This window comes from Dasypus novemcinctus, chromosome 14 (assembly GCF_030445035.2).
Source record: "Dasypus novemcinctus isolate mDasNov1 chromosome 14, mDasNov1.1.hap2, whole genome shotgun sequence".
NCBI lineage: Eukaryota > Metazoa > Chordata > Mammalia > Cingulata > Dasypodidae > Dasypus > Dasypus novemcinctus.
This window is the reverse complement of record NC_080686.1, coordinates 20,002,966-20,024,384: the sequence shown is the minus strand read 5'-3', so window position 1 is coordinate 20,024,384 and position 21,419 is coordinate 20,002,966. Positions and strand designations below refer to the sequence as shown.

At 41.3% G+C, this 21,419-nt stretch overlaps 1 pseudogene; it reads right to left on the bottom strand.

The window, feature by feature from the left end:
* Positions 1-19,793, bottom strand: part of LOC101445542 (fructose-bisphosphate aldolase B pseudogene) — a 37,693-nt pseudogene extending 17,900 nt beyond the window's left edge.
* Positions 19,794-21,419: the final 1,626 nt, after the last annotated feature.

Below are 21,419 nucleotides of genomic sequence, written 5' to 3'. Positions count from 1 at the left end.
CACCTGAGCCAGGAATTGCCACCCCGTATTTCAGACTAAGTACCTGAGGCCCAAGGAAACTAAATAACTTCTTTCAACATTTATTTTTTGGACGTACAGACCTGGCAGCAAGGCAGGGGGGAGCCAGGCTTTATACTTATCCTGGCAAAGTCGGACACCAAAGCTTGTGTTGTGTCTTCTATCCCTACTCTCAAACTCTTTATTTCCTGGGAAAGGAAACAGTTACAGAGAGGCTAGATGATTTGCCTGAAGGATATCCTGACCTTTGGTTTAGTACCTCTTCCTCTAGCATATTGCCACCTCCCCAAGCTGAATAGCAGGCAGAAGTAACAGCTACCCCCAGGGACAGAAAATAAGCTTTGCAGAGGTGGTTTCAGAGCTTGTTGTTGTTTTCCACTGAAATACATCAAAGCAGACACAAGTTTCATGCATTTTCTCATTTTCAGGAAGTCAATCAGAAAGCCAAAAATCCTGGATTAATTATTTTAGCTTAATTTCATTAAAATTTTAATTTAACGGTAGTTTTCCCTCAGAAGCTTACCAGTATGTTCCCAGGGTCTTCTGGCCTATATAATAACTGTTGAGGAGATTGTTGTAAAACTAGTGATTGTATTTTGGTGTGTATTTTGTCATTTCTCTTTGATTGTCTCCAAGATGTTTTCTTTGTTGTTGATGTTCTGCAATTACACGGTACTGTGCTAATGGCCATTTTATTTATCTTACTTTGTCTCCTCACGATGTGCTTTATAATTCACTTCATGAATCTGAGGATTATAGAAAATCCTATCCTTATCTCTTTGAATATTTCTTTACGTCTATTCTTACTATTCCCATCTTTCAGCATTCCTGATGTTTAAAGGATCCTCTCATTCTATCCTCCATGTCTCTTAACTTCTCTTTTATAGTTTTCTTTTATTTATCTCTTTGAACTGTATAATGTATAATTTCCTCATTTCTCTCTTTAGGTTTATTAAATATTCTATGTGTATCTAATTTACTATTTAATCCATCCATTGGTTTTTTAATCTGAAAGATTATATATTTCTCATTTCTAGAAATTCTATTTTTTTTTAATTCTGACAACTTATTTTTCATGGTATTTTAATCTTTTCCTAAGGTACCAGTTCCTTCCTTTACATTTCTGATCATTTTAAATATGTATATTTTATGCTCTACTTCAGATAGTCATCCTCATTTTTTAACTTCTTAAAGTTCTAATTCTGTTTGCACTCTTGGTAGAGCATTGCCTCATTTGTTTTGCATTTTATAAAGTGAGGTATGAAAATTAGTAAGGTTTTTTTTTCTCTCTGTGAATCCACTGTGGCTTGTGTTGTACTATCATCCCTCCAAAAGCAGTTTTGTTTATAAGTTCTGGGCATGTCACCAACCTAGGATAAATGTTTATGTTAATTTCTTGGCATGAGTGTTTCTGTATCCACGGGCAGTATAAATTCAGACCTCAAACTCATGGAGAAGCAAGCTAACCTTATGACTTCTAAAAGGGAGGAATCACTTCTACCCCTTCATCCCCTTCAACCACACACCTAGAGCCTAAAAAAAGTTATAGGGATGCATTCTTCCCACATTCTCATGCCTCTGGGCAAATTTTTTCCCCCTACTTCGTCCTCTAGTTCACTTATTAAAAATATATCCATCTGGCTCTCTTATTTCGTGTGAGTAATTTCCCCCCAGATCCTAATTCAGTTATTTCTTTACTAAATTTCAGTTTACATTTCAGACCTTAATCAGTAAACAAATTTTGAGGATCATTATTCTGTTTGTGAGTTAGATATCTAAAACTCTGGGAAAACCCCAGCTAAGTCATCTTCCACTATATAATAATATGGATGGAAATCAGGACTTCAGGACATACAACAGCTTTTTGTTTTATTTTGTTTTTAGGTACCAGTGCCTGGGGATTGAACCTGAGACCTCATATGTGGGAAACCAGCACTCAATCACTGAGCCACATCAGCTCCCCAAGTTGGTTTTTTCCATTTGTTTTTCTTGTTTTTTTTTCTTTTTTTTTTTTTCTAAGAGGCACCAGAAACCAAACCCAGGACCTCCTTGTGGGAAGCAGGCATTCAATGGCTTGAAACACATCCATTCCCACAACAGTTGATTTTAAAGAAATAAAAAAGATTCATCCTGTGTCAATCCCAACTATTGGAGTTACTGAGTCTTGTCTGCTTCCTTTCAAGATACTGAAGTTCAGTCTGACTTTGTTCTTATTCTTGTGAGGAGCCAAGTATGTGCACATAGATTGAAGAAGAACTTAATGAATAATGGCCATAAGACAGAGTATGCATGAAGAAAACTCTTCTATGTGTGGCTGACTCCACCTTTAACAGGAAAAGTAGAGTGCTAAGCTGGAAAAATGTGGGCTTAGGAAGATAAACACATGTTCACATCCCAGCTTTCTCATAACCTAGTGAGTTGTGTGGCCTTGGATGAGTCATTCATTCTCTCTGAGCTTAATTTCCCCATCTTAAATCAGACCAAAGTGTGGGGAGTTGAATTATATACCCCAGTTTAGACATGTTCATCTTAACCACATTCCTGTGGGTGTGAACCCATTTTAAATAGGACCTCTTAAAGATGTTATTTTTAGTTAGGGTGTGACCCAGTTGAATGGGGGTGAAACCTAATCCAGGTTGCTGGAGGTCTTAGAAAGAGAAGGCCACAGGGAGAGGGTGGAAGTCAAGAGAACATGGAAAAGAAAGGAGAGAACATCATGTGATGTGAAAGCCAAAGAACTTAAAAATTCCCAGCCTGCCAGAATGCTATGGACCCCAGGTAGAGGCAAGCCTTCTAAACTCCAGAACAATTCAATTGTCTAAACCAATCCACTGTGTGGTATTTGTCATAGCATCCTGGTAAACTGAGACACAAAATCTCAGAGTTCTTAGAAGTTTAATATGAAATAAAATTGCCTTAGAGTATACTTGGAATTCAGATTTTCTTCCTCTATATCTGCTCCTCAAACTTTGCTCAAACTGAATATTCTGCTTTTGATGGTTACATATCAAATTGGTCATTCCATTGTTCCCAGCATCTTATAGCCACCAATCAACAAATAGTAGGAGAGCCATTGTCATTTTAGATTAAATGGAGTTCATCAGCAGTAAGCATGAATCTGGTTTGAATATCACAGTCTGATATCTATTTGAAGATTTCTGCCTTATTGTAAGAAATGAAGATTAGTTTGGTTTTCACATAAAGGAAGAAAATATTAATTAATGTAATCTGGCAGCCTACTGCCTCAGTCTCCCACTCTTGGGTTAAGCAGGAACAAAGGAAAACAGCTTAAGCCAGTCCTATAGGCAGTAAAAAAGATGACCAAGAAAGAACTAAGTCAATACCAATTCAGCACTAAATTCCACTCCTTATTAGGCAAAGGGCAGCGGGTAAAAACTAAAATGGTTGGAATGTGATGGGGGTAGCAGTTAATCACAACTTTTGCACGGGAGAGTTAGATCTTCTCAGATAGGCTGTAACCTCTGAAGTACCCAATCTATGGAGAAACAGAGGAAGGACTTGTGTGCTAGGCTTAGAGATATAATTGTGTCATTTTTCTTTGTTCGGGGCACCAGTCACATTTTCTGGTTGTGTGCCCCTTCTTGCAAGATTGAGAAAAATCTTTTTCACAATTGGGGGAGCCTTATTTTCTTCCAGAAGATTTCTTTCTTACAGCTTTGGGGGCTCATCCGGAATTCTGAAGCTTCAGAGAGTGGATCGCCAGAGTGGACGACAGTGAGGCACTCTCCCCTGTTTAAGTGTCTTGGACTCCACCAGCGGGGGCCTCACCTCTGGCAACCAAGAGGCCTGGGAACAGATGCTTAGATCTGCTGATTGTGGATGAAAAAAAAGGAATGGAAAATCTGCCTCTTGTTGACCAGGTGACTCCATGCATGGACCAAGGTAAGAACAAAGGCTATTAAGTATTACCTTTGTGGTCGGGAATTCTGATGAGTCTGAGGCTCACTGTGCATGCATGAGATGTGTGATATACTGCACATAGTGCGTGCAGTGTCCCAATTCGCATTCCCTTTCTCCTGTGAGGGAAAGAGCCGGAGACAGACAAAGCAAAAGATTCAAGAGAAAGAGACCCAGACAAGATACAGAATGGGAAATAGAGGCAGTCAGTCAACTGGGAAAAAGGGGAAGGGGGTATCTGTAGGATCCCCTGGAGACATTCCTCCAGATAGTCCATTAGGGAGGATGTTAAGGCATTGGACCAATAGTGATCCGACCAAGGGAAAAGATAAGAATAAAATGATTAAATACTACTGTTGTATCTGGACCAAGGAAAGTATTTTACTGCCTGACATATTTTGGCCAAAATACGGGGCAAATGAGGATTGGCTTTGTGCTGACCTTGTACTGCATGTTAATGGAAAAACACCCTTCTCCAAAGAACAGTCTGACTATGCCATGTGCTGATTAAAGGGAAATGGGGCCACATTCTATCCTATGAAAGCTGAAAATCTAGACCCCAATACTAAGCTTGCAGAAACTAAGTCTCAGAAACTAAGGCTGCAGAAGCAAAAGCTGTTGAAACTAAACCCTGGGACCCCCTGTCTAATCTCCCTCCTCCTTATGTTCCCCCTCCCCTCCCAGGAGAGGGGCCATTAGACTTGGAGGGTCCAGTAGAATCCATTGTAAGCCATGGAGAACTGGAGAATCCAGCGGGGCCAACAGCCCCACCAGTTACAACCCACCAACAGCTGAGGAAAGACTTGAAACAGTGTAAGAAAGATATAAAAAATTTTCTATTCCCCAGAGCATCTGAGAAGAGAGTGAAAGAACAAAACTCCATTGAGCCTTTGTATCCACTGAGAGAAGTACCAATGGGGGCAGGGGAAATTGGCTATGTAAATGCCCCACTGACAAGTACTGAAGTAAGGAACTTCAAAAAGAAGATGAAATCACTAATGGAAGATCCAGTGGGGCTGGCTGAGCAAATAGATCAATTCCTCAGTCCTAGTTTATACACATGGCCTGAACTTATGTCCATACTGAATCTCCTCTTTATGGGAGAAGAACGAGGAATGGTGTGGAGGGCAGCTATGAAGGAGTGGGAAAGGCAGCATCCACCTGGACAGTGGGTAATGGCAGCAGAAGAGAAGTTCCCAAACACAGACCCTAATTGGGATAATAATGACCTGGGGAATGGAGCACAAATGAAAGATCTTAGAGATCTCATTCTACAGGGAATCAAATGGCCATACCCACATCTCAAAACTTGAATGAGGCCTTTGAAGTAGCCCAGGAGAAGGATGAAACTCCCTCTGCTTACCTGCAATGATTGAAGGACCAAGTGAGGAAATATTCAGGGATGGACCCTGATGATCCTGTGGCTCAGAGAATGTTAAGAGTCAGCTATGTGAAAGGGTCTTGGCCTGACATTCAGAAAGAAGATCCAGAAAATAGAAGGATGGATGGATAAGTCATTGGAAGAGTTATTGACAGAGTCCCAGAAAGTGTTTGTAAGGAGAGAGGAGGAAAAGCAAAAACAGAAAGTAAAAGTTATGATAAGCACAGTTTATCAAATGGTTAGGAAAAGACTGGAGATGAGTCTGGGAGGCAACTGGCAGAGGAAAGATAAAGATGCAAAATGGGCTTATTTAGATAAGGAGACTAGGAAAATGCAAGGCTCTGCGGGGTGCTATCACTGTAGGAGGCCTGGTCATTTCAAAAGGGAATGCCCAAGTTTAGAGTTTAAAGAAAGAGAGTAAGAAAGCCAGGTAATCCCCCTCATGAATTCTGAGGATTAGGGGGGTCTGAGGAACCCACCAGGAGCCTTTAGTAAATCTAAGACTGGGCCTATATCAGGGAGAAATTACATTTCTGCTGCACACTGGTGCAACCCCAATATCTGTGATTTATCTTCCCAGAGAAAGCAAACTCTCTGGCAATTCCCTTACAGTCTCAGGGGTAAAAGGAGAAGGATTTGAGGTCCCCATTCTTTCTCCTACTAATATTTGTTGGGCAGACAATCAAATTGTAAGCCCTTTGTTGTACAGCCCAGAAGCCAGAAGTAATTTGTTGGGAAGGGACTTAATAGTATTCATAGATTTGGATTTGGAAGTAAGGGATGGACAGATAGAAGTAGTCTTAGCCATGCTCACTGAAGAAGATGAAAAAGATATCAGAGAGGAAGTGTGGGTAAGAGAAGGGAATAGAGGGGATTTGCAGGTACCCCCTATTAAAATCAAATTGAAAAAGGAAGGGGTAATTATTTGTTGAAGACAATATCCCATTCCCCTTCAGGGGAGGTAGAAACTTCAACCCATCATCGAAGGCCTCCTTTGGGATGGACTCTCAGAGCCCTGTATGTCCCCCTTCAGTTCTCCTACCTTGCCCATTCAGAAATTGGACAGTAGTTGGATGTTGGTACAGAATCTAAGGGCCATTAATCAAATCATTCAGGTTCAACAGCCATTAGTCCCAAATCCATACACTCTCCTTAGTAAGATCTCCTGCCATCATAAATGGTTTAGTGTAATAGATCTAAAGGATGCCTTTTGGGCCTGTCCCCTTGATCCAGAGAGTAAGGTCTTGTTTGCCTTTGAGTGAGAGGATCCCTCTACAGGAAGAAAACAGCAATATAGGGGGACAGTTTTACCTCAAGGCTTCACAGAATCCCTCAACCTCTTTGGGTGGGAACTGGAGAAATTTGGGTGGGAACTGAAGAACAAAGTATTGGAGAAATTTGCAGTCCCATCTGAAATTTCCCATTTACAATATGTGGATGATATGCTATTATCAGGTGAAAAAAGGCAAATAGTGGTCTGAATAACAAAGAGCTTATTGAATTTCCTGAGGGATCAAGAGCTAAAAGTGTCAAAAAGTAAGCTACAATTTGTAGAAAGGAAGTCAAATACCTAGGTCATGTCATTAGTGAGGGAAAGAGGAAGATAAATCCAGAAAGAATTCAGGCCATTACTGAATACCCCTTCCCTGGACAAAAAGAGAACTAAGAAGATTTTTTGGGATTGGTGGGATATTGTAGATTATGGATAGATTCTTATGCATCCCAAACCAAAGGGTTATACCAAAAACTGTTAGAGGAGGAGCCTGACAAGTTAGAATGGAAGGAGGAGGAAGTAAAGGCCTTAGAGGGGCTCAAGCAGGCATTGGTGCAAGCCCCTGTTCTAGCCCTCCCCTCCCTTGAAAAACCTTTCCATCTGTTTGTGACAGTAGATAAGGGGACAGCCTTGTGTGTCTTAACCCAGATCTGGGGAGGCCAAAGGACGCCCATGGCCTTCCTTTCCAGAATCCTGGACACTGTCTCCAGGGGATGGCCAAGGTGTGTTCAGCCCATGGCAGCACCTGCTCTCTTAGTGGAAGAAAGCAGGAAACTGACCTTTGGAGGGGCCTTAGTTGCTAGCACCCCTCATCAGGTCAGGACTATTTTGTCTCAAAAAGCAGGAAGGTGGCTAACAGATTACCAAATTCTGAAATATGAGGTGATTCTAATGGAAAAAGATGATTTAATATGACAATTGATCATAGTCTGAACCCAGCTTCTTTCCTTTGTAAAGGTCCCAACCAGGTCGAAACTCCTGAACATGATTGTTTAGACTTAATTGAATACCAAACCCGAGTCCAGCCTGACCTAGGGGACCTTCCCTTACATTCAGGGGGAAAATTGCTCATCGATGGGTCTTTTAGGGTCCTGGAAGGAAAAAGGCACAATGGCTATGCTATTGTTGATGGGCTAACTTGTGAGGTGAAAGAAGCTGGCTGACTGCCCAATGATTGGTCAGCTCAAACTTGTGAGCTGTATGCATTAAATCAAGCCCTTAAATTGTTAGAGGAAAAAGATAGTAGTCTACACAGATTCTAAATATGCCTTTGGCGTGGTCCACATCTTTGAAAAATTTTGGGAAGAAAGGGGATTGATCAATATCAGAGGGAAGGAATTAGTCCATGTGGAACTGGTAAAACAAGTGTTAGCCAGTCTGCTCTTACCAAGGGAAATATCCATGGTGCATATAAATGGGCATCAGAAGTGTCACACTTTTGAAGCAAAAGGCCACAGATTGGCTGAGGAGAAGGCCAAAGAGGCTTCCCTCTGTTCCCCTCTGGAACTGATGGTCCTAATACCCTCCATCCCCAAAGAAATTGGAATCCTTGTATTCTCTGAAAAGGAAGTAAAAGAACTAGAACAACTGGAGGTGACCTTAGATAGCCAAGGGAAGTGGCTCCTCCCAGATGGCCAGCAGATATTGAATAAGCAAATAATGAGGGAAGTTCTAGTGGTTTTACACAAGGGAGTCACTGGAGAGTACAGTCATGTGTGACCTGGTCCTCAAGGATTTTAGTGTGTGGGTCTTTATATTATAGCCAAACAAATAAGTGAACGGTGTATAATCTGTCAGAAAGTTAATAAGAAAGTTTTTAAAAAGCAAATGCCAGGAGGGAGGAAGCCTGGCCTCAGACCATTCCAGAGCATTCAGGTTGATTACACTGAAATGCCCCCTGTAGGTCGACTAAAGTATGTTCTGGTTATTGTGGATCACCTGACAGGGTGGGTAGAAGCAGACCCTCTTGCTTCAGCTACAGCATCAGGGACTTCAAAAATCATCCTTGAACAAATCATTCCCTGATATGGGTTAGTAGAAAACATAGATTCAGACAATGGTAGTCACTTTACATCCAGAGTGTTGCAAGATATTACACAGGGTCTAGGTGTCACATGGAACTTCCATCCTGGCACCAGCATCCTCAGGGAAAGTGGAAAGAATGAACCAAACCTTAAAAAACGTCTCTCTAAGTTGGTCTTAGAAACCAGATTACCATGGGTTAAATGTTTACCTACAGCCCTGTTAAGAATCTGAACTGCCCCTAGGAGGGAACTGGGAATCTGTCCTTATGAAATGCCTTCTGGTCCGCCCTTCCCTGGGAAGCCTGGAGAACTCCCCTCCTTTGAGTCCAAGGATCTCTTTCTTCAAAATGATACCCTGGCTCTGTCTTCTACTTTGTCATCCCTCAGATATGGGGGTTTGCTGGCTCAGACTCCACCTCTTGAATTCGCAGTCCACCTGATATGGGCTATGGGTGGGAGGCTCTTTGTCTCTTAGGAGATAACCTTGACCTAAGCTGTCTGTCCTGATTTGTGGGTGTGGGATGGTGAGAGGCTGCTGTCCTGCCCTTGGTGACCATGCAATGACTCCAGTCCCAGGAAACAGTTTAGCAAATGCAAACTCTATAAACTTTAAATATTCAGGGAAAATGCAAACCAAATGTGCTAAAAGCTTATCTAGAATGTATGAAGTCCATGCTAAAAGCTTACCTAAGATGTGGAAGATATATATGCTAATTCAAGTCTATTGAGAACTGAAACAAAAGAACTATTTGGCCTTCCCTCTCTGTATAAAAGGGACTCAAAAATCTTTCGGGGCTCGGGTTTGAAACAGAAAGCTCCCAAGTCTGGCCGGCTGTCAATAAACCATTTTTCCTTCTCAAAACCACAAATGATTGAACCTCTCTCAAATTCTACAACACACCAACACCGACCTGGCAGCTGGGTCCTAATCAAGTCGTGGAAAGAGTCCAAACTCCAACCGACCTGGGAGGGACCTTATCAAGTCTTGCTGACAACTGAAACAGCAGTCCAAATGGCAGAAAAAGCTAGACTCATTACACTTGAGTGAAAGGACCAGTACCTGAACCAGATGATAAGTACCCAACAACTTCATCTGAGTCTTGGAAAATAATTTCAGCCCAGATCCCTTAATGATCACACTGAAAAAAACAATAACTGGGGGGGGAGGGTGGGGCATTGAGCTGTGTATTGTCCTAGTCCTATCAGAATACCAAAGGAGAAATTCAGACCTTAAGTTACAGGTGAAAATAATCTTACTAGCCATGATGTTTCAAACCCGAGAAGTAACTAACCCCATATAATTAGTAATAAATGTGACTTACGGTCTGGAGTCCCAGACAGTACAGTTTGATGCCTGCCAAGTAATAGACTGGGAATTTAGAGCACCAGTGATGGCTGAGTGGGGAAAATAAATACCTATGCCCAGAGCCAGTGTGGAATGGTTATAGTCGAGCCCTCCTTGCCCCTCCAGAGATGATGTATGGTGGGCTACCCAGTATAAGGGATGAACCATGAATATGGGATGGGTCTCAACAAGTTCGAGGCCATTAAAGGGCAAGATAACCTTTTATAAAGGTAATACCCTGCCTGTTGTAGAAGTTGAGAGAGGTTCAATTATTTGCATATAGAAAGGCCAGGACTCAGGAATGATTTTGAGAAGGAAAAATGATTTATTGATGGCTGGCCAGACTCGGGAGCTTTCTGTTTCAAACCAGAGCCTAGAACAAGATATTCAAGTTTCTTTTATACAGGATGGGGAGTCAAGTGGTGCTTTTATCAAAGAAAACTACTTTCTTTGTTAGTTAAGTATTTGCCTGAGTACCAGGTAGGTTTTGAATTAACATATCGCCCACCTTTCAGGTGAGCTTGAATTAGCGTCTTGCCCACATTCCATCTGGATGCAACTTTGAATACACATTCAGTCTTACATCCTTTCTGAACATTCAAACCCCTATCACTTAACTGGATTTCTAGAGACTAGGCACACTTGGATACAGAATTAGATGATTTTCAATTTATGCACAGGCTGTATTATATTTCCCATTCGAGGCCAAGTCCAAGTTCCCTTAAGTTTCAGCTTCACCACCATCAGAGTTTCCCTGGACTGAGTGGTATGTATATAGAGTTTGCATTGCTAAATGGCCTCCCAGGACTGGCGTCATTGCCAAGGGCAGGACTGCAGCCTCTCACCATCCCACACCCACAAGTCAGGACAGACAGCTTAGGTTAAGGTTATCTCTGAAGAGACGAAGAGCCTCCCACCCATAGCCCACATCATGCCAGACTTCAAAAATCATCAGTGCAATCCAGTAGTAATAACTATTAAGAAAGCAGAAAAATCAGAAACTGGGAGCAGCACCAGGGACCAAGTAGTCAATAGAGTATATGGAATGGGAGCAAATGTTACAGTTAAAGACCCTCTGGGAAGGTTCCATATCTGAGTCCTTCCTCCCCCTGTAGATATGACATCGACAACGCCCTCTCCAGCTAACCCTTCAGAAATACCACAGGAAAACCCATCAAAGGCCAGTTCCCCAATTCAAAATGATCTCAAAGCAGTAAGGATACTTAAGGCAGAAGATTTAAAGCAAACCATAGAAATAGAGACAGGATATGGGGACACAAATGCCTGGGTAGAATGGATGAAATATACAGTCCAGAGTCTAAACAAAAGCAACTGTTACGCTTGTGCAACAGCCCTGGCCCACAGTTCATATTGTGCCCTTTCTGCTAGGTATGGAAAAGCATGAAAAGGAGTTTCAGTGCATGATACTTCTCTTCCAAAATGCTACTCCTGGTGAAAATTGTAGTACGTTGTCCTCTCTCTTCCCACCGGTCAAAAACGGAAACATCAAGGCCATACCTGTCTCACATCTGGGCCCAGGGAATCACTGTGCTTGTCTCTCTAGACAGGGGAAAGGATTCCAGGACCTTGGAACCATGGCCTCATGTACATGAGTGTGGAATGTGAGCAGTGAGCGTGCAATTTGGTCAGACTTCGAGCAGACCTGTGGTGGTACTGTGGAAAGGGTGTTCTCCGACCAATACTGCCTGAGAGGTGGGGTGGAATCTGTGCTCTGGTCCAATTGGCTATCCCATTCAACTTGGCATTTGAAAAAAAAGCAAAAATAACATCCCAGAAAGGGAGAGAGAAGTCTACTTTGTTATTTTGACGAGTGAATCTATCTAGACAAAATAGGAATTCCCTGAGGTGTCCCAAATGAATTTAAGGCTAGAAATCAGGTAGCAGCTGGGTTTGAGTCATTCTTGTTCTGGTGCATCACCATTAATAAAAATGTAGATTAGATTAATTACATTTATTATAATCAACAGAGATTGATTAATTACACCAGGAATGCAGTTAAGGGAATTGCAGGACAATTAGATGCTACTAGCAGAACGGCATGGGAAAATAGAATGACCTTAGATATGATGCTAGCTGAAAAAGGGGGAGTCTGTGTTATGATTGGAGGTAGTTGCTGTACATTCATCCCCAATAACACTGCCCCTGATGGAACTCTCACTAAAGCTTTACAAGACCTAACAGCCCTATCTGAGGAATTAGCAGAGAATTCTGGCATTAGCAATTCACTCACAGGATGACTTGAAAACTGGTTTGGAAATTGGAAAGGGGCTGCACTGTCCATCTTAACTTCCCTCATTATCTCAGCTGGGCTGCTTACCACAGTCAGATGCTGTGTTCAAAGACTCATTGAAAGTGCCTAACCAAACAAATACTGATACAGTATAGGCAAAACAATCTGTATCCCCTTAAAGAAGGAGATCCTTAGGATGAAGAGTGTGAGATAGCGCTTAGAAAATTTGAAGAATGGAAATGTAAAAACTAAAAAGAGTTTAAAAGAAAGAGGGCAATTGTAAGAAAAACAAAGATTAGTTTAGTTTTCACATAAAGGAAGAAAATATTAACTAATGTAACCTAGCAGCCTAGTGCCTCAGTCTCCTCCTCCCAGATTAAGCAGGAACAAAGGAAAACAGCTTAAGCCAGCCCTATAGGCAGTAAAAGAGATGCCCAGGAAAGAGCTACATCAATACCAATTCAGCACAGATTCCGTTCCTTATTTGGCAAAGGGGAGTGGATAAAAACTAAAATGGTTGGAATGTGATGGGGGAAGCGGTTAATCACAAACTTTTGCACAGGAAAGTTAAATCTTCTCAGATAGGTTGTAACTTCTGAAGTATCCAATCTATGGAGAAACAGAGGAAGGGCTTGCGTGCTAGGCTTAGGGGTATAAATTGTGGCATTTTTCTTTGTTTGGGGCACCAGGCATGTTTTCTGGTTGTGCGCCCCTTCTTGCAAGATTGAGAATAAATTCTTTTCTTCTCCACAATTGGGTGAGCCTTATTTTCTTCCAGAAGAAGATTTCTTTCTTACACTTATGAAGATGTTTCAGTACATTAGGGCCACTGTGACTATAATGGGCAGAATTCCATTATTTGTGCCCCCCTTTGGGTATATGCCTAGAATACACCCCTCCCCTTGAGTGTGGGCAGAACTTATTACTCTAAAAGGGGGTATCAATACCATGATTTGGTCATTAATCAATAGACTCTGAGTTGATCAAAAGTGATTATTTTAGGTGGGCCTGACCTCATCCGAGGAGCCTTTGAAAGAAAGTGATGCATCTGAGAGATTCTCTCTGCTGCCCTCAGGGGAGAAAGCAAGCAGCTCTGTGCAAACAGCCTATTAAGAAGGGCAAACTCTAGGAATTGAGAGTCAAAATTGTACAACCACAAGAACTGAATTGTGCCAAAAATCTGAATGAGCTTGGAAGAGTACCCTGAGGTCCAGAAAGGAAGTGCAGTGCTACTGACCCCTTCATTGCAGCCTGGTGAGAACCTAAGCAGCTAAGCCATGTCCAGACCTCCCGATTCACAGAAAGTTATGGTAATTTGCTATTCCTCATAGTTTCCAGGCTGTTACGACAAATGCCATAAAGTGGGTTGCTTAAACAATGGGCATTTGTTGTCTTAGAGTTTGAGAGGCTGGAAGACTTGCCAGGTTCAGTAGCTGGTTGGCCATCAATACTTGGGTTCTTTGGCTTTCCATCACATGGCTATGCCCTTCCCTTCTCTTTCAGTTCCCGCTGACTTCTAACTTGTGACTCTTCCCAGTGGTTTTCTCTTTATAAGTCCTCCAGTAATAGGGTTAAGACTCACTCTAACTCAGCTGGCCACACCTTAACTAAATATAACATTTTCAAAAGGTCATATTTCCAATAAGTTCACACCCTCTGGGGCATGGATCATGATTAATTTTTTTTTCTGGGGCTCTGTGACAGTTTCTAATAATTTATAAGGTAGTATTAAAGAACCACTGGGGGAAGCGGACTTGGGCCAGTGGATAGGGCATCCGTCTATCACATAGGAGGTCCACGGTTCAAACCCTGGGACTCCTTGACCTGTGTGGAGCTGGCCCATGTGCAGTGCTGGTGCGTGCAAGGAGTGCCCTGCCACGCAGGGGTGTCCCCAGCGTAGGGAAGCCCCACACGTAGGGGAGCCCCATGCGCAAGGAGTGCGCCCCATAAAGAGAGCCATCCAGCGTGAAAGAAAGTGCAGCATGCCCAGGAATGGTGCCACACACACGGAGCACTGACATAACAAGATGACACAACAAAAAGAAACACAGATTCCCGTGCCGCTGACAACTACAGAAGTGGACAAAAAGAAGAACACGCAGCAAATGGACACAGAGAACAGACAACTGGGAGCAGGGGGAGGGGAAGGGGAGATAAATGAAATAAATCTTTAAAAAATAATAATAAAAAATAAAGAACCACTGGGCTGCCATCAAAGGAAAGAGTTATAATTCCTTTAAACTCTATATTACTAAAAAACACAACTGGTTGTTGAAAGTACTGGTGTGGTATTATGATTAGATATGCTTAAATAGTCTTATACTAGCAAAAGAGAACTTTAGAATACTTTCTAAACACGCATTACCCATGAGACCTAATCAGTCATTTATTTTATATATACTATTTGCTTTATACTCATAAAATTCTCTAAGACAGCTTTGACTGTTTCCATTGTTCACATGAGGTCATTAAGCCTCAGAAAGTTCAAGTAACTTACCCAGTCACACAACTGGTAGATAAAAGAGCTAGTATTCAAATGTGATGGCTTGGACAGAATATTCTGTTCTTTGGTTTGTTTTATTAATGGTACCCCATAAGGCTACAGCTGCCAAATGAAAGTTCTTAGAGGATTGAGGTCTGAGTTGAAAGAAATTCTCAGAGTTTAAGAGCTAGTGGTACATGTTCAATTAAAGGACCATTAACCTCACCTGCCTTCCTTGGAAGCATCCGGACTAATGCCAGGGTACATTACATTGGGACACGACAGGATGATGTGTCAGCTTGAAGATGTTTCCTGTTGGTAAATTAATGACAAATATCTTTCTTTCTTGTCAGAAATTCCAGAAGCCAAAATAGGTAGGTTCCTTTTAAGAGAAGAGTTTACACATGTGCTGCATTGATTCCTCTTTTGTTTGTCTTTTCCCCCCCTAAATCTCACATAGAAATGTGGACTTCACACAGGAACACCTTCAGTGTAATTCAACAATACAAATGCAATATTAAAATTGACTTTGAGCTCACATTAGATTTTTACACTTAGTATCCTATAAGTAACAGCCTCTGACCTTATGCAACGGGCGGTGTGCTTAGGAATGTATTTAGCTCATCATCAAGTGACAAAAAGGAAAAACACACTTTGAAAATGTATTCCTGCTCAACAGTTCTCAAAGGGGTGACATTCTTGCTCCCTTCTTGTCATTTATAGTTGATCGTTCATATATGTAGGGAGCATGAACCATTTTTACCTTTAGAATTTCATTTGAAGAAGCACCATATCATTTCAGTCCTTTAAACAGAGTCAGCAGATCAGTGAAAAAACAGTATAATTGAAAATGACTGTATCATATCGTGATTGTGAGATTTGTTCACAATTATTTTCAAGTCTGCAAACTTTGTCCACTCTCTCCTCCTATGTACTCTTCACAGTCTAAGGTGGGATCCATTTTCCTTCATCATCAGAGAAATCACAAGAAGATAGAAGGTTTGATTAAAAAAATTAAATGGTCAGGGTGCTTTTATGCCCAGTGGTTTATTTAATTGTCATATGTTTGCTAGTATCTGTTTTCACCTGGTGACCTGGTGCTAAAATTAATTGAAAGACTTGATGACCTCAGTTTTATCTTTTTATTCCTTTGGTTCCATTGAGTAACACTGAGTCTTGATTCTACCAGTATCCAAAATATTACTTCATCCCCATCGGAGTAGAACTTGATGATCTGGTTTTAGGCAGCTGGAAAATCCTTTAGTGCCTAAAAGCTGTAGGCATAATCTTATATTAAACCACTTTTATTTTATTTAGATGTTTATTCTCAGTAGAAACAAAAAAGAAAATTATCTGGGGTAAATATCACCTTTTGCTATGATCAGAGTGAAATTTAAGGTGAATGAGTTTCCCAGTATTTTTTAAGAGCAGGTGTATATAAATGAGGAAGATAAAAACACAGGGAATCTGAATGGGAATGGGGGAATGAATAGGGGATGGGGTGATAGACAACCCAAAAACCTAAATTTGAGAACAAATATCAGGGATTGAGACTAGAAGGAAAAATGGTGTGAATAAGATGAAAGTGTTATGATGAAGAGTGGGAGAAACAAATAGAATTGCACATTAGATGAAGAGACTTGCATTTTATTTAATGAGTAATAAGAATATGCCAAATAAAGTATTGGGAGATGATCTATTTGGAGGTGTATACAGTAATAGCCAGGAAGGTCTGGAAGAGAACGGTTAGTTAAGACATTACTGTGTGCTCAGCAGTTCTGAGATAAAAACCCATATATTTCTTACTCATTTTTCTAACCACAGCACCAGGCCTGGGCCAAAAGAGAAATAGAATAAATATTTAGTGAGTGAGAAAATTGAGGTGGGGAGAGATGGTCTTAAGTGATAGCAGTTGGAAAGGAAAAATTCTGTCCTTAAAAATCAACAGAATTTGGTGAGAGCCTGACTAAGCATTATGAAGTTGGGAGAAGTCACAAAAGACTACTACTAATTTTGAGCTTTTGAACTGGAAATCAGAAAACATATGATCATTGAATAAATGGGTGAGGTGGGTGCATGGATTAAGGTAATGTTAGATGCTATGACTGATGAACCTCCAAATCTCACAGGTGTAACACAATAAATGGTTAGGCATCAAATCTTAGTAAAATGAAATCCAATAAGGGTTGATGGAGAAGTAGGGGGGTTCCATGCTCCATGCAGCCATTCAGGGACCCAGGTTGATAGAGGATCTGTTGTTTTCAATGTGGGGCTTCTAAGATCACCTTTAGCCTTCATCCAGCAGAAGGAAGATGAAGCATAGAAGAGCAAATGGGAGGGCTTATGGACCTGGCCTGTACCATGTCTTTTGTTCATTATCTGGTCTGGAACTCAGTTCTACCTGAGTATGCCCAATATCCACCCAATACCTGCCAAGGAGACTGATAGTTCTTGTCTTAGTGGCCAGAAGTACACAGACATGCTTTTGTGGCTAAGGGGGTAATGGTTGAGATTAACTTCAGATAGCTTAATTTTATCAGTCAGCCAAAGAGGTGCTGATGCAAAATACCAGAAATCTGTTGGCTTATATAAAGGATATTTATTTGGGGTAGGAGCTTACAGTTACCAGACCATAAAGCATAAGTTACTTCCCTCAACAAAATCTATTTCCGCATGTTGGAGCAAGATGGCTGCTGATGTCTGTGAGGGTTCAGGCTTCCTGGGTTCTTCTGGGCTCAGGTCCTCTGTTTCCTCCACAAGGTCAGCTGTAAACTATGAGACTCTCTAGGCTTTGCCTCTCTCCACAAGGTCAGTTGTAGACTCTCAGGTGAAAGACTTGATATAGCCTGTGCATAAATTCAAAATTGTTTGTTTCCAAGCGTACCTAGTCCCTAAAAGTCCAAATAAGTAATATAGGCCCTACAGTCTTTGAATGTTCAGAAAGGATGTAAGACTGAAGGTGTATTCAAGGTTGCATCCAAATGGAATGTGGAAGATATGCTAAATCCAAGCTGTGGAAGTTGTGCTAAATCCAAGCTGTGGAAGATGTGCTAAATCCAAGCTGGCTTGGCTTGGAATGTGGGGAATATGTAACTTACCTGGAGGAAATAACCTATCTGATACTCAGATCAAACACTGAAGAAACTAACCAAAGGTCTGTTTGCATACCATCACCCTTTGTCTCCCTAATCTTAAACCTCTGTATAAAAGAGACCTAAAATGCTATTCAGGGCTCGGTTATTATTAGGACAAGAGTCCGGCTGAGTCCTGCTGGTCGAAATAAACCAACTTCCTTCTCAGAGTTCTCGTGTCCTGGCCTTCAATACCGCACACATCCCACTTCTCTACAACAGGCTCTCTCTCTCTTACTGGGTTTTCTGCTGTGTCTAAGGAGCCATGTCTATTCCCCTATGTTCTTCTCCTGGCTCAGGTCCTCTCTTCCCAGGACTTGTTTATCTTTCTTCTGCATGCTGACTTCCTGGGGCTCCAGCTTAAGTCTTAAGCATCAAACTCCAACATCAAAACTCCAACATTATAAATCTTCAACTCTGTCCTTTGCCATGTCATTTATCTGTGAGTCCCCACTAAGGAGTGGGGACTCAATGCTCTAATGATATGGCCCAATCAAAGCCCTAATCAGAACTTAATCATGCCCTGATACACACCAGATTACAAACATAATCCAATATCTATTTTTGGAATTCATAACCATATCAAACTGTTATACTCCACCCTGTGAATTCCAAAAAAAATTACAATATTAAAACAAACCTTAAATCAGTAATAATGCAAGTACTCAATCACATCACAATCAATTTACAGAAATACAGTTTGTCTTGAGGCAAAGTCCTACCTGGATGTAGACCTCTGAAATTACAAAACAATTTTTCTGCTTCCAATACACAAATGGCAGACAAAGGATAAACATTTTCATTACAACACAGAGAAATTGGGAGGGAAACATGAGTCAAGGGTCCTCTACAGTTCAATAAACCTGTGGGCATCCAGATGATGTTTTTTTCTCCTTGGTGCCTTATGGGAACCACCCTTTCCACATGCTTGCCCAATGGCTATTTTCTTGGTTCCACCCTCATCAAGCATCTGGATGTCGACCAAGCTCCAGACCTCTCCCTCCAAGAGTGTTGGGGTGATTGCCGTACCTTATCCAATCTTTGTGTCAGAGTCTTAAGCCCCCTATACGGTGACATGAAGACAACATTCCCCCTACCCTTTGGCATACAGGCTCAACCTTCTCAGAGCAATGAGTTGACCACCTGGCCTTCCCTCACCTTTGGGGGACAGGTCCACCCCTCTCAGACCTGTAGGGTGCTGACCTTAACAGCCCTAATCTTTGGGGAATGTGCTCCACCCTCTCTGTACCCTGGGGCAGCAAAACTCTCCCAGAACATTAGGTGGGAATATCCACCCTCTTCAACTGCTAGTGCAAACTAACCCTCTCTGAACACATGGGTGGGGTTCCTCTCTTGGCCCAAGGCAATGTCTTACATTCCAGATCTTGGCTTCCATGGTTTCCCTCTTAAAACTGTTTCTCCTTCAATCTCTCCTTTCCATGTCCCTTTTAGTCCAAGCTGGCAGTGGTTTTGTTCATATAGCTCTCTCAAAAACCTTGTTAGTTTAGCATGCAGGAAGCAGGGTCCAAGCTGTCAGACAGTAAGTCTTTCCACAAGTCTTTCCAAGATAACTGCATCTTCAATCCTGATTTACAAGTGCCAAGTTTAGTTAAGTCCTCCAATGGGGCACTTTCATCTGGGAGCTTGATTTCCAGAAGCTTGGAATTTCCAGAATCAGTTCCTATTTCCTTTGTACCCAACAGTTCAGTCCTCAGCATATCTCTCTCATCTAGCATTTTGCTATAAGGTGCAAGCAGAAGCCAAGCCACATTCTCCAGGTTTACTTTGGAAATTTCTTCAGCTAATGCCCCAGGCTCACCATTTTCAAATTCTGCCTTCTGTAAAACATCAGGAGTTAATCTTGCTAAGTTCTCTGTAACTTCAAAACATGGGTAGCCTTTCCTCCAGTGTCCAATAATAGCTTCATTATTTACTTCTAAGGGATCATAAAAAGTCTCTTTAGCATCCATATTGCTATCAACAGTCTCTTCAAAGCACTGTATGTTTTTTCTTCCAAGCATCTCATAATTCCTCCAAAAAATACCCCTTACCCATTTATAAACCATTCCAGCATTTCAGTAATTGCAAAAGCATTTCCCCATTCCTTGGTACCAAATTCTGTATTAGTCAGCCAGAGGGGTGCTGGTGAAAAATACCAGAAGCCTGCTGGCTTTTATAAAGGGCATTTATTTGGGGTAGGAGCTTACAATTACCAGACCATAAAGCATAAGTTACTTCCCTCAACAAAATCTATTTCTGCATGTTGGAGCAATATGGCTGCTGATGTCTGTGAGGGTTCAGGCTTCCTGGGTTCTTCTGGGCTCAGCTCCTCTGTTTTCTCCACAAGGTCAGCTGTAAACTATGAGGCTCTCTAGGCTTTGCCTCTCTCCACAAGGTCAGTTATAGACTATCAGGTGAATGAGCTCTGTCTCTCTTGCTAGGATTTCTGCCATGTGTTAGAAGCTATCTTTATTCCTCTGTGTTTTTCTCCTGGCTCAGGTCCTCTCTTCCCAGGGCTTGCTTCTCTTTCCTCTGTGTGCTGACTTCCTAGGACTCCAGCTTAAGACTTCAGCATCAAACGCCAACATCAAAACTCCAACATCATAAACCCTCAACTCTGTCCTTTGCCATGCCGTTTATCTGCCATGCCCTAATGACGTGGCCCAATCAAAGCCCTAATCAGAATTTATTCATGCCCAGGCACACACCAGATTACAAACATAATCCAATATCTATTTTTGGAATCCATAACTATATCAAACTGCTACATTAATTAAAATAGTTTAATTATCAGAAGACTAGGAAAGTTCCAAGTAAAAGTGTCTTGTCTGAGAGAGTGAAAATAGAGACATGAATTTGGAAGCTAATCTGAAGTCAGCATGATGTACAGGAATGAAGAGCATAAGTAAATAGAGGGCTAAGTGATAAATCTTGAGGAAAACCCAGTGAGCAAAGGAGAATAGAAACTTAGATAGAGGGAGAAGAAAGAGTAAGAAAGAGAAAGAAAAAGAACTTGATGATTTAGAAGCTACGTGAAGAAAGACTAAGGATCATTACAATTGTCCAAGATGGTGTTGATGCTGTAATATATATTTTTGTTGCTATAATTTTAATGGCAATGAAAAGCAAATCAGTTATTAACATGAAAAAAGTGGATATGAAATGGTGTCCCACAGACAGATTCGTGCATTTTTGCTATAAAAAGGGAAAAACTAAGAAGAATTAGGGGAAAGTCCCTGGTACTAGACAAGAAAGAAGGCTTGAGCAAACGGTACTATTTAGGCTCGGACATCACCACGTATTTGAGAAATCCATCACCTCTGTTAGGAGACCATTTTTAAATTTCAAAACTGTCCCAAACTGATATTTTGGTAAAGTATATACAAATTAATCCTTAAAAAAATAAAATATAACAAAAAATGCAAATGTATTTTATTATTAGAGTGTAAAGACTAAATTAGTCTGTAAAGTTGTTTTAAAATTTCTAAACATGAATGCATAATGGATGAATGACCAACAATTTATGGGCCAAAAAGGTTTTGCAGATTACTCTGAGTAGCACTGATCTAGAACAAGATATTTCACCTTTAAGGTCT